The sequence below is a fragment of the Bubalus bubalis genome, chromosome 14, assembly GCF_019923935.1.
Source record: "Bubalus bubalis isolate 160015118507 breed Murrah chromosome 14, NDDB_SH_1, whole genome shotgun sequence".
Taxonomy (NCBI): Eukaryota; Metazoa; Chordata; class Mammalia; order Artiodactyla; family Bovidae; genus Bubalus; species Bubalus bubalis.
In genome coordinates, this window is record NC_059170.1 from 59,956,444 (window position 1) to 59,964,186 (window position 7,743).

General features: G+C 40.6%; 1 non-coding gene across 1 annotated transcript; it reads right to left on the reverse strand.

The window, feature by feature from the left end:
- Window positions 1-403: 403 nt before the first annotated feature.
- On the reverse strand, window positions 404-509 carry LOC112578992. Its single transcript, XR_003103428.3, has one exon. It is a non-coding gene; the product is annotated as a U6 spliceosomal RNA (small nuclear RNA).
- Between the last annotated feature and the right edge of the window lie 7,234 nt (window positions 510-7,743).

Sequence of the window (7,743 nt, forward strand, 5' to 3'; positions counted from 1 at the left end):
TGGCTTTTATCCAACTCACAAAGGAAGTGCTGACTCAAGCATCTGCAGTTTTTATTTCTAGGATCACCTCTTTGCAATGACCAGGGCCCTCTTTTCAGAATGAAAATAACAACTTGGGAACTATACTATGTTTTCTTCTTTTTTAAAATCTTGAGATTCTTGAGATCTCTTCTGATTTCTCAAAATTTGAAGTTAATGAGCCTGCTTTAGTCAATATTCCAAGTATCTGTCATTTAAACTCTATCACCTCAAACTCCTCTTCCCAGGAGTAGGTCAATATTAACAGTTTTGTATGTATATTTCTAGATCCAGTTCTATGCATTTTTTATTGTGATAAAATATACATAACATAAAATTTACTGTGTTAACCACTTTGAAGTATATAGTTCAGTGTATTATGTACAAAAAAGTTGCGTGCTTCTAGATTTCTGTGCCATCCTTGTGCAGCGACCATGCCAATCTTCTCTGTGTGGTTCCAATTTTAGTCCATGTGCAGCTGATGCAAGCACTCTATGCAATTTTAAATGTGCATGTTCCAACGTTATAAATGTAATCATACCATACTAAGGAAAAAAAAAGGAAAAAAGAAGGTGAAAGACAGACATTCCTGGTAAAACAAAAAATTTGTGACCAGCAGAAATGCAGAAATGTGAAAAGAACTCTTCAGGAAGGAGGAAAATGATAACAGTTGGAAACCTTAATCCACAAAATGGAATGAATAATGCCAGAAATGGTAAACATGTAGGTAAATGCAAAAGTGTTCTTTCACCTGCTTAATCGCTTTCAAAGATATCTGACTAAAGCAGACATAATAAAGTGAAGAGTTTATAATGTGCAGAAGCAAAATGTGTGACAACAAATGCACAGAGGACAAAAGGAAGAAGGCAGAGGTGTCCTGTTGTGAGGTTCTTACAAGTCACATGAAACGATAAAATATTATTTAAAGGTAGACTGTGACTATGTGTGATTACTTAAATGACCCTAGAGCAACCACTAACAAAATGTTTAAAGGAGATACAGCTAGTAAGCCGGGCTTCCCAAGTGGCAACATGATAAAAGACTCTGCTAATGCAGGAGATGCACGGGATGCTGGTTCAGTCCCTGCGTCAGGAAGATCCCCTAGAGTAGGAAATGGCAACCCACTCCAGTATTCTTGCCTGGAAAATCCCATGGATAGAGAAACCTGGTGGGCTGTAGTCCACAGGGTCGCAAAGAGTCAGACACAAATGACTGACTGAACACACACAGAGCTAGTAAGCCAGTGTGCCAAGTTGCTTCAGTCGTGTCTGACTCTTTACAACCCTATGGACTGTATAGCCCACCAGGTGCCCTGGATTCTCCAGGCAAAAATACTGGAGTGGGCTGCCATGTCCTTCTCCAGGGGATCTTCCTGACCCAGGGATTGAATCTGCGTCTCTTATGAGATTGAATCTGCATCTCTTATGTTTCCCTCATTGGCAGGTGGCTTCTTTACCAGCAGCAGCACATGGGAAGCCCTAAGTAAACCAATAGTGGAAATAAGAAAGAATCATGAAAAGACTCAACTACTACAGATGGATAAAGAAATAAAGGGAAACGAGGACAAAGAATAGATTAGGACCAATGGAAAACAAATGACCAAGTAGTAAATTTAAACCTAATCACATCAATAATAACAGTGAATATAAATTGTCTAAACAAGCCATTATTACATAGATCAAATCATTATGTTATACACCTAAAACTAATATGTTATATATCAAGTATAATGCAATTTTTTTTAAAAAGCACTCCATTAAAAGACAGAGATTGTCAGATTGGGTAAGAAAAATAGAGACCCAACTATATCCTGTCTAGAAGAAACTGACTGTAATATAAAGATATGAGCAGGTTAAAAACAAAGGGCAATTTTTAAATTATCTAAAAATTTTACAAAAGAGAGTAAAAAGATAAATCCATGCCACAGAAGCACTATGTAAATATCATCCACTGGCTATATGGTTACATACATTGTAGAAAATTCTAAGGAATCTACCAAAAAGCAATTAGAATTAAGTGGATCAGAATTTGTAAAGAATTCACAAAACAGTAATAGGACAAAGACAACCTGATTTTATAAATGGGCAAAAGATTTGAACAGACACTTCACCAAAGATATATTAATGGCAGATAAACACATGGGGGAAAACACCCTTCATCAATCATATTGGAAATGCAAATAAAACCATAAAAGGTTATCACTCTACATCCTCATAATAACCACAGTTTTTTTAGATGGGCAATATCGAATGTGGACAAGGATATGAAGCAACTAAGGCCCTCATACACAGCTGGTAGAAATGCAAAATGGTACAGCCACTTTGGAGAACTCTTTGTCAATTCTCATGAAGTTAAATATAGATTTACCATATGACCTAGAATCTGCTTCTACATATTCACCCAAGAGAAATGAAAATGGACATCCACATAAAGACAGCAATGTTCATAACTGCTTTCTCCATAATAGTCTGAAAACTAGAAACACACTACTTGTTGTCAACAGCTGACTAGAACAAATTATAGACCACTCCCTGGCAATGTAAAGGGACAAACTTCTGAGATGTGAAATGACATGCCACACTGAAATTGGGATTTGTTCTTGTTCTGTCACTGCCTCCCCACCATACACACACATACACACACCCCTCTGCCACTATATACCCGTTGAGATCAGGAACTGTTTCCTCTTCCTTCTTATTCCCAGTGCCTAGCACAGAGCCTGACCTGAAGTGATTGCCCAGAAATTATGTATTGAATGAAAGAATATTATTGCTGTTCAATGTTCATGATGTTCTTTTTTTAAAAAAATATTAATGGATTTAACGGGCTTTTTCAAACTTATTTCTTTGGCTGCATCGAGCCTTAGTTGCCACTTGTGGGCTCTTCATTCCATCATGTAGGGTTCTCTCTAGTAGAGATGCAGGGGCTCAGTAGTTGTGGCACACAGGTTTAGCTGCCCTGAGGCATGTGGGATCTTAGTTCCCCAACCAGGGATCAAACCCGGATCCCCTGCATTGGAGGGTGGATCCTTAACCACTAGACCACCAGGGAAGTCCTCATAATGTTCTTATTAATGCCAAGTCAGCCTGCATATTTCTGAGGGCTTTGGGCTCTTTTCTCATGGATTCTGTTTGATGAAGCACATACTCCACTTTGACTTCCAGATGCCTGGTGGGCAGAGTTGACAAAGGCAGTAATGGAAGCTTTTGCACTCCTGCTCCAGCCTTTCCTCTTGATCCTCAAAGAGTTGGAGCCAAGGTTTCTTCCATTCCTCCTTTGGGTTCAGGCACAGCGCCAGCCTCAGCCCCAGCATTTGAATCATATGCTCCTTTGGCCAAGGTTTAAGAGCCAACTTGCACTTTGGCTGTTGCAATATGTTCTGACTCCTTCGCATGTGGTTTGGGCTCATTGATATTCATGAACTTGCAAACAGGAGACCTGTCTCACTGGGAGGCTGGGCAGTGAATGAAGGGCCATTTCCTGGTCTCCCTATGGTGTTGGCCAGGCTGCTGTGCCCACTAAAAATAGCCCAGATGCTCCCAGAGGAATTCTTTAAGCCCCTGTCCAGATGGAATAGATCTTTCTTCATTGAGCTTTGGGTATTTTGGCCTCCAGAGATGAGTACCCAGAAGCCCATGTCACCCTGGAAGATACTGTGTTTTCACTTCTTGGGGCCCCTGATATGTATTTGATTCAGTTAAAACTGTGTTCCCAGGTCCAGTGTTATACAGCAGCTAAGAAGGAACACCAGAGCAGAGAGTAATGTCCACAGTGGCAGAGGTTGCTGCAGTTCCATAGGCCAGCAGCCAAGGAGATTGCTTTTTCTTGGAATAGGTTAATATTTCTGCTTTTTATTTTCCTGGTTAGGTCATAGACTCATAGTACAAGCATGTCTTTGCTTCCCTTAGTTTAGCTAAGCCGTTTTCCAGAATAAGCACTCTAGCTCCTCAATTGTATACTGGTATGTACACATGCGTGTGTATATGTGTATGTCTATGTGTGTGCAAATAATGTAGGGGTCTCACCTAGACCAACCACACTTTCAGGGAGTTCCAACACATGAGGGCCTCGTGCTAGTTACCGTAAAATAGGAGTACTGGAATTATTATCTTCAGATTTATAGTACATGCTATGTACTAGGCACTTTGTTTCATACTTTTCAAGGTTTATCTGCTTAAATCCTTATGAGGACCCTGTGAGATAGGCCAGTCTTAGCCCCACTTCACAGATAAGGAAACTAAGGTTAATCAAGGGAAGTAATTTGCCCAAAGTCACACCTGCACTGCAGAAGCGATGGAGCTGATTTTCTTTCCTTCTTTTTTACAATGTATATGTATCAACTTATCTGGCTGTGTTGGGTCTTGGTAGCGGCATGTGGGGTCTTCCTTGCATCATGCAGGATCTTTCATTGTGGTGCACAGACTCTCTAGTTGTGGCCCATGGGCTTAGTTCCTCTGAAGCATGTGGGATCTTAGTTCCCTGACGAGGGATTGGAAGCACATCCTTTGCAATCCAAGGCGGGGTCTTAATGATTAGACCACCAGAGAAGTCCCATGATGAAGCTGATTTTCAACCTCAGCAATCTGGCTTCAGAACCACGCTTTTTATTGCCACATGCAGAGACTGATGGGTCAGCCCTTGGAATAACACCATTAAATAAAGAGTGTGGACAGCAGCCAACTCTAATTTTATATTGTTGGACATAGATGAACTCCCTTCTGCTCAAAGCTAAGGGCCCAAGTGTCTGGACTCTGACTTACAGCACCGGTTAATTTTTTGCCGATGGAACAGTTTGGTGTTTCTCCAACATCCTCCAACCTAGATGCACAGGAACTTGACCAAGGTTCCTTGATGTGGGAAGGTGGTAATGTTTTTTCTAGGAGATTGTGAAGAACTGTAAATCTGGTGGGAAGATAGACCTCCTGACTTCTGAGAAAGCAATGGTGGCAGCCATTCCTTTATTCAGTCATCAGATATTTTTAAGCACCACTTTTTGGGGGAGAGAAAGGCAGCAACAGACCCTGCCTTCATAGAGCTTACCATCTGGCAGAGAAGATAGTCGTTCAACGAGCAATTGCAGTGACGTGCCTTGAGAGCAAAGCTATAGACAGGGCTGGGAACTATGGGTGTGTGAGCCTGGAGGACACTGTCTCCCATTGAGAATTCACATCAAAGTCAAGGTTGGGAGACTGGAAAGGTACAAAGGCAAACTCCGGGATCAGCCCAATGACGAAGAGAGGTAGATTAAGAACACAGGGGGGCTGAGGAGTGCTTCATCTGTCTTCCTTCCAGGACATTTTAAGTGACCACCAAAATAAGTTTTGAGCTCTCATGGGCACCAGAGCAAAAGGCCTGGGAAGTTTCAGGGTTCTGGTGTTTCTGCTGGTATGCTGCAACAGAACACTCTTGCACTGTTGGTGGTACTGTAAATTGATGGAGCCACTATGGAAGACGGTATGGAGATCCCTTAAAAAACTAGAAATAAAACCACTATATGACCCAGCAATCCCACTCCTAGGCATATTCCCTGAGGAATCCAAAATTGAAAGAGACACATGTATCCCATTGTTCATTGCAGCACTATTTACAATAGCTAGAACATGGAAGTAACCTAGATGTCCATCAACAGATGAATGGATAAAGAAGTTGTGGTGTATATATACACAATGGAATATTACTCAGCCATAAAAAGGAACGCATTTGAGTCAGTTCTAATGAGGTGGATGAAACTAGAACCTATTTTACAGAGTGAAGTGAGTCAGAAAGAGAAAGATAAATATAATTTTCTAACACATATATACGGAATCTAGAAAAATGGTACTGAGGAATTTATTTACAGGGCAGCAATGGAGAAACAGACATAGAGAATAAACTTATGGACATGGGGTGAGGGGAGGAGAGGGTGAGATGAAAAGAAAAAAAACACCAGGGTGCTGAGGAGTGCCTCGTCTGTCCTCCTTCCAAGACATTTTAAGTGACCACCAAACATATGTTGTGAGCTCTTGTGGGCACCAGAGCAAAAGGCCTGGGGAGTTTCAGGGGTCTGGTGTTCCTGCTGGTAAGCATGAAGAGCCAAGACATTTCTTATTCTCATTGCTAACATCCACCACCCTGCTAATTGGCTTTGATCTATAGAAACTTGATTACATCAAGCCATTGCTAAAAGAAGTTTCCTTTTTCCCCCTAAATATCAAAGTTTGGTGTTTTTTGTTTTTTGTTTTTTTTTCATATATTGGATCTGCCATCCTCCCAGGGAGAGTAATTCATTTTCCAGAGTTGACTTGTTCTAAGAAGTAAATTTTCATCCATTTTGAAAGCCTACCACAAAGTGACTTGGCAAAACTCAGAGAACAATTGCAATAATTAAAGACAGCATCTCAGGTTTTCTCCCAACTTTTCATCAAGTGCTCCCACAACAGAGGAGAGTCAAACTCTTGCCCCTGGGAAGTTTGGAACATCCTTACAGCTCTCATAAATTTCTTCAAAGTTTTTTGTTTTATTTTGAAATACCAACATTAATGAATTTTGCAATTAACTCTGTAACATATGCAATTATTTTAATATGAAAACAGTATATTGCAGATGAAATGTTGCCATTTGCAACAACATGGATAGACCTTAAAGGTAATATGCTAAGTGAAATAAGTCAAAGGAAGACAAATACCATGTGATTTTGCTCACATGGGGAATATAAAAAACTGGTACATAAGTGAACAAACCCAAACAAACATAGATACAGAGGACAGAGGAGTAGTGGTGACCAGAAGGAAAGGGGAAAAGGGGGAGTGAGAAATAGGTAAAAAGGATTAACTATATGGTGACAGGTAGAAAGGAAAACTTTGGGTGGTGAGCATGCTGCAGTGTATACAGAAGTGGAAAAATAATGTCGGACACATGAAACTTACATAATGTAATAAATCAACCTTACCTCGATAAAATACAAGACAGACAAGCTGTATTTGCCTCCAAATCTTTGACTAGTTGATGCTCCAGAAAAATGAGCAGGCTGAATGCTCCAGGGCAAGAAAATCCTTCTCACTTATTTTCATTGCACGGTGCTCTTTTTTATTTTTTGACCATAAAAACCGCAAATATAAAAAATTTATAGTGAAATTTGAAAATATTCCACAACCCTTAACAATGGTTTCCTCACTACTTTGGGCTGGGGATCACAAATTTAACCCAGAAGGCTGAAATTCATCCTAGATCTCTTTGAATCTGTTTTTATTTTTTTATTTGGCTGTGCTGGGTCTTGGTTGTGGCATGTGAGATCTTCAATCTTCCTTTCGGCATGCTAAATATTAAATTTTGGCATGCAAACTCTTAGTTGTAGCATGTGGGATCTAGTTCCCCAACCAGGGATCAAACCTGGGCCCTCTACATTGGGAGCGTGGAGTCCAGTTTAGCCACTGGACTGGCTCAACTTAGCCACTGGACCACCAGGAAAGTCCCCTGTTTTTGTTTTTAATCTTTACCATGGGGACAAAAATGTTTGCCCCAAAAGATTGTTATAAGGACTAAATTGAATCAGCATATGTAAAGTATTGGGAGATCAAACCCGTCAATCCAAAAGAAAATCAGTCCTGAATATTCGTTGGAGGGACTGATGCTGAAGCTGAAGCTCCAATACTTTGGTCACCTGATGTGAAGAACTGACTCATTGGAAAAGACCCTGATGCAGGGAAAGATGGAAGGCCGGAGAAGAAGGGGACGACAGAGGATGAG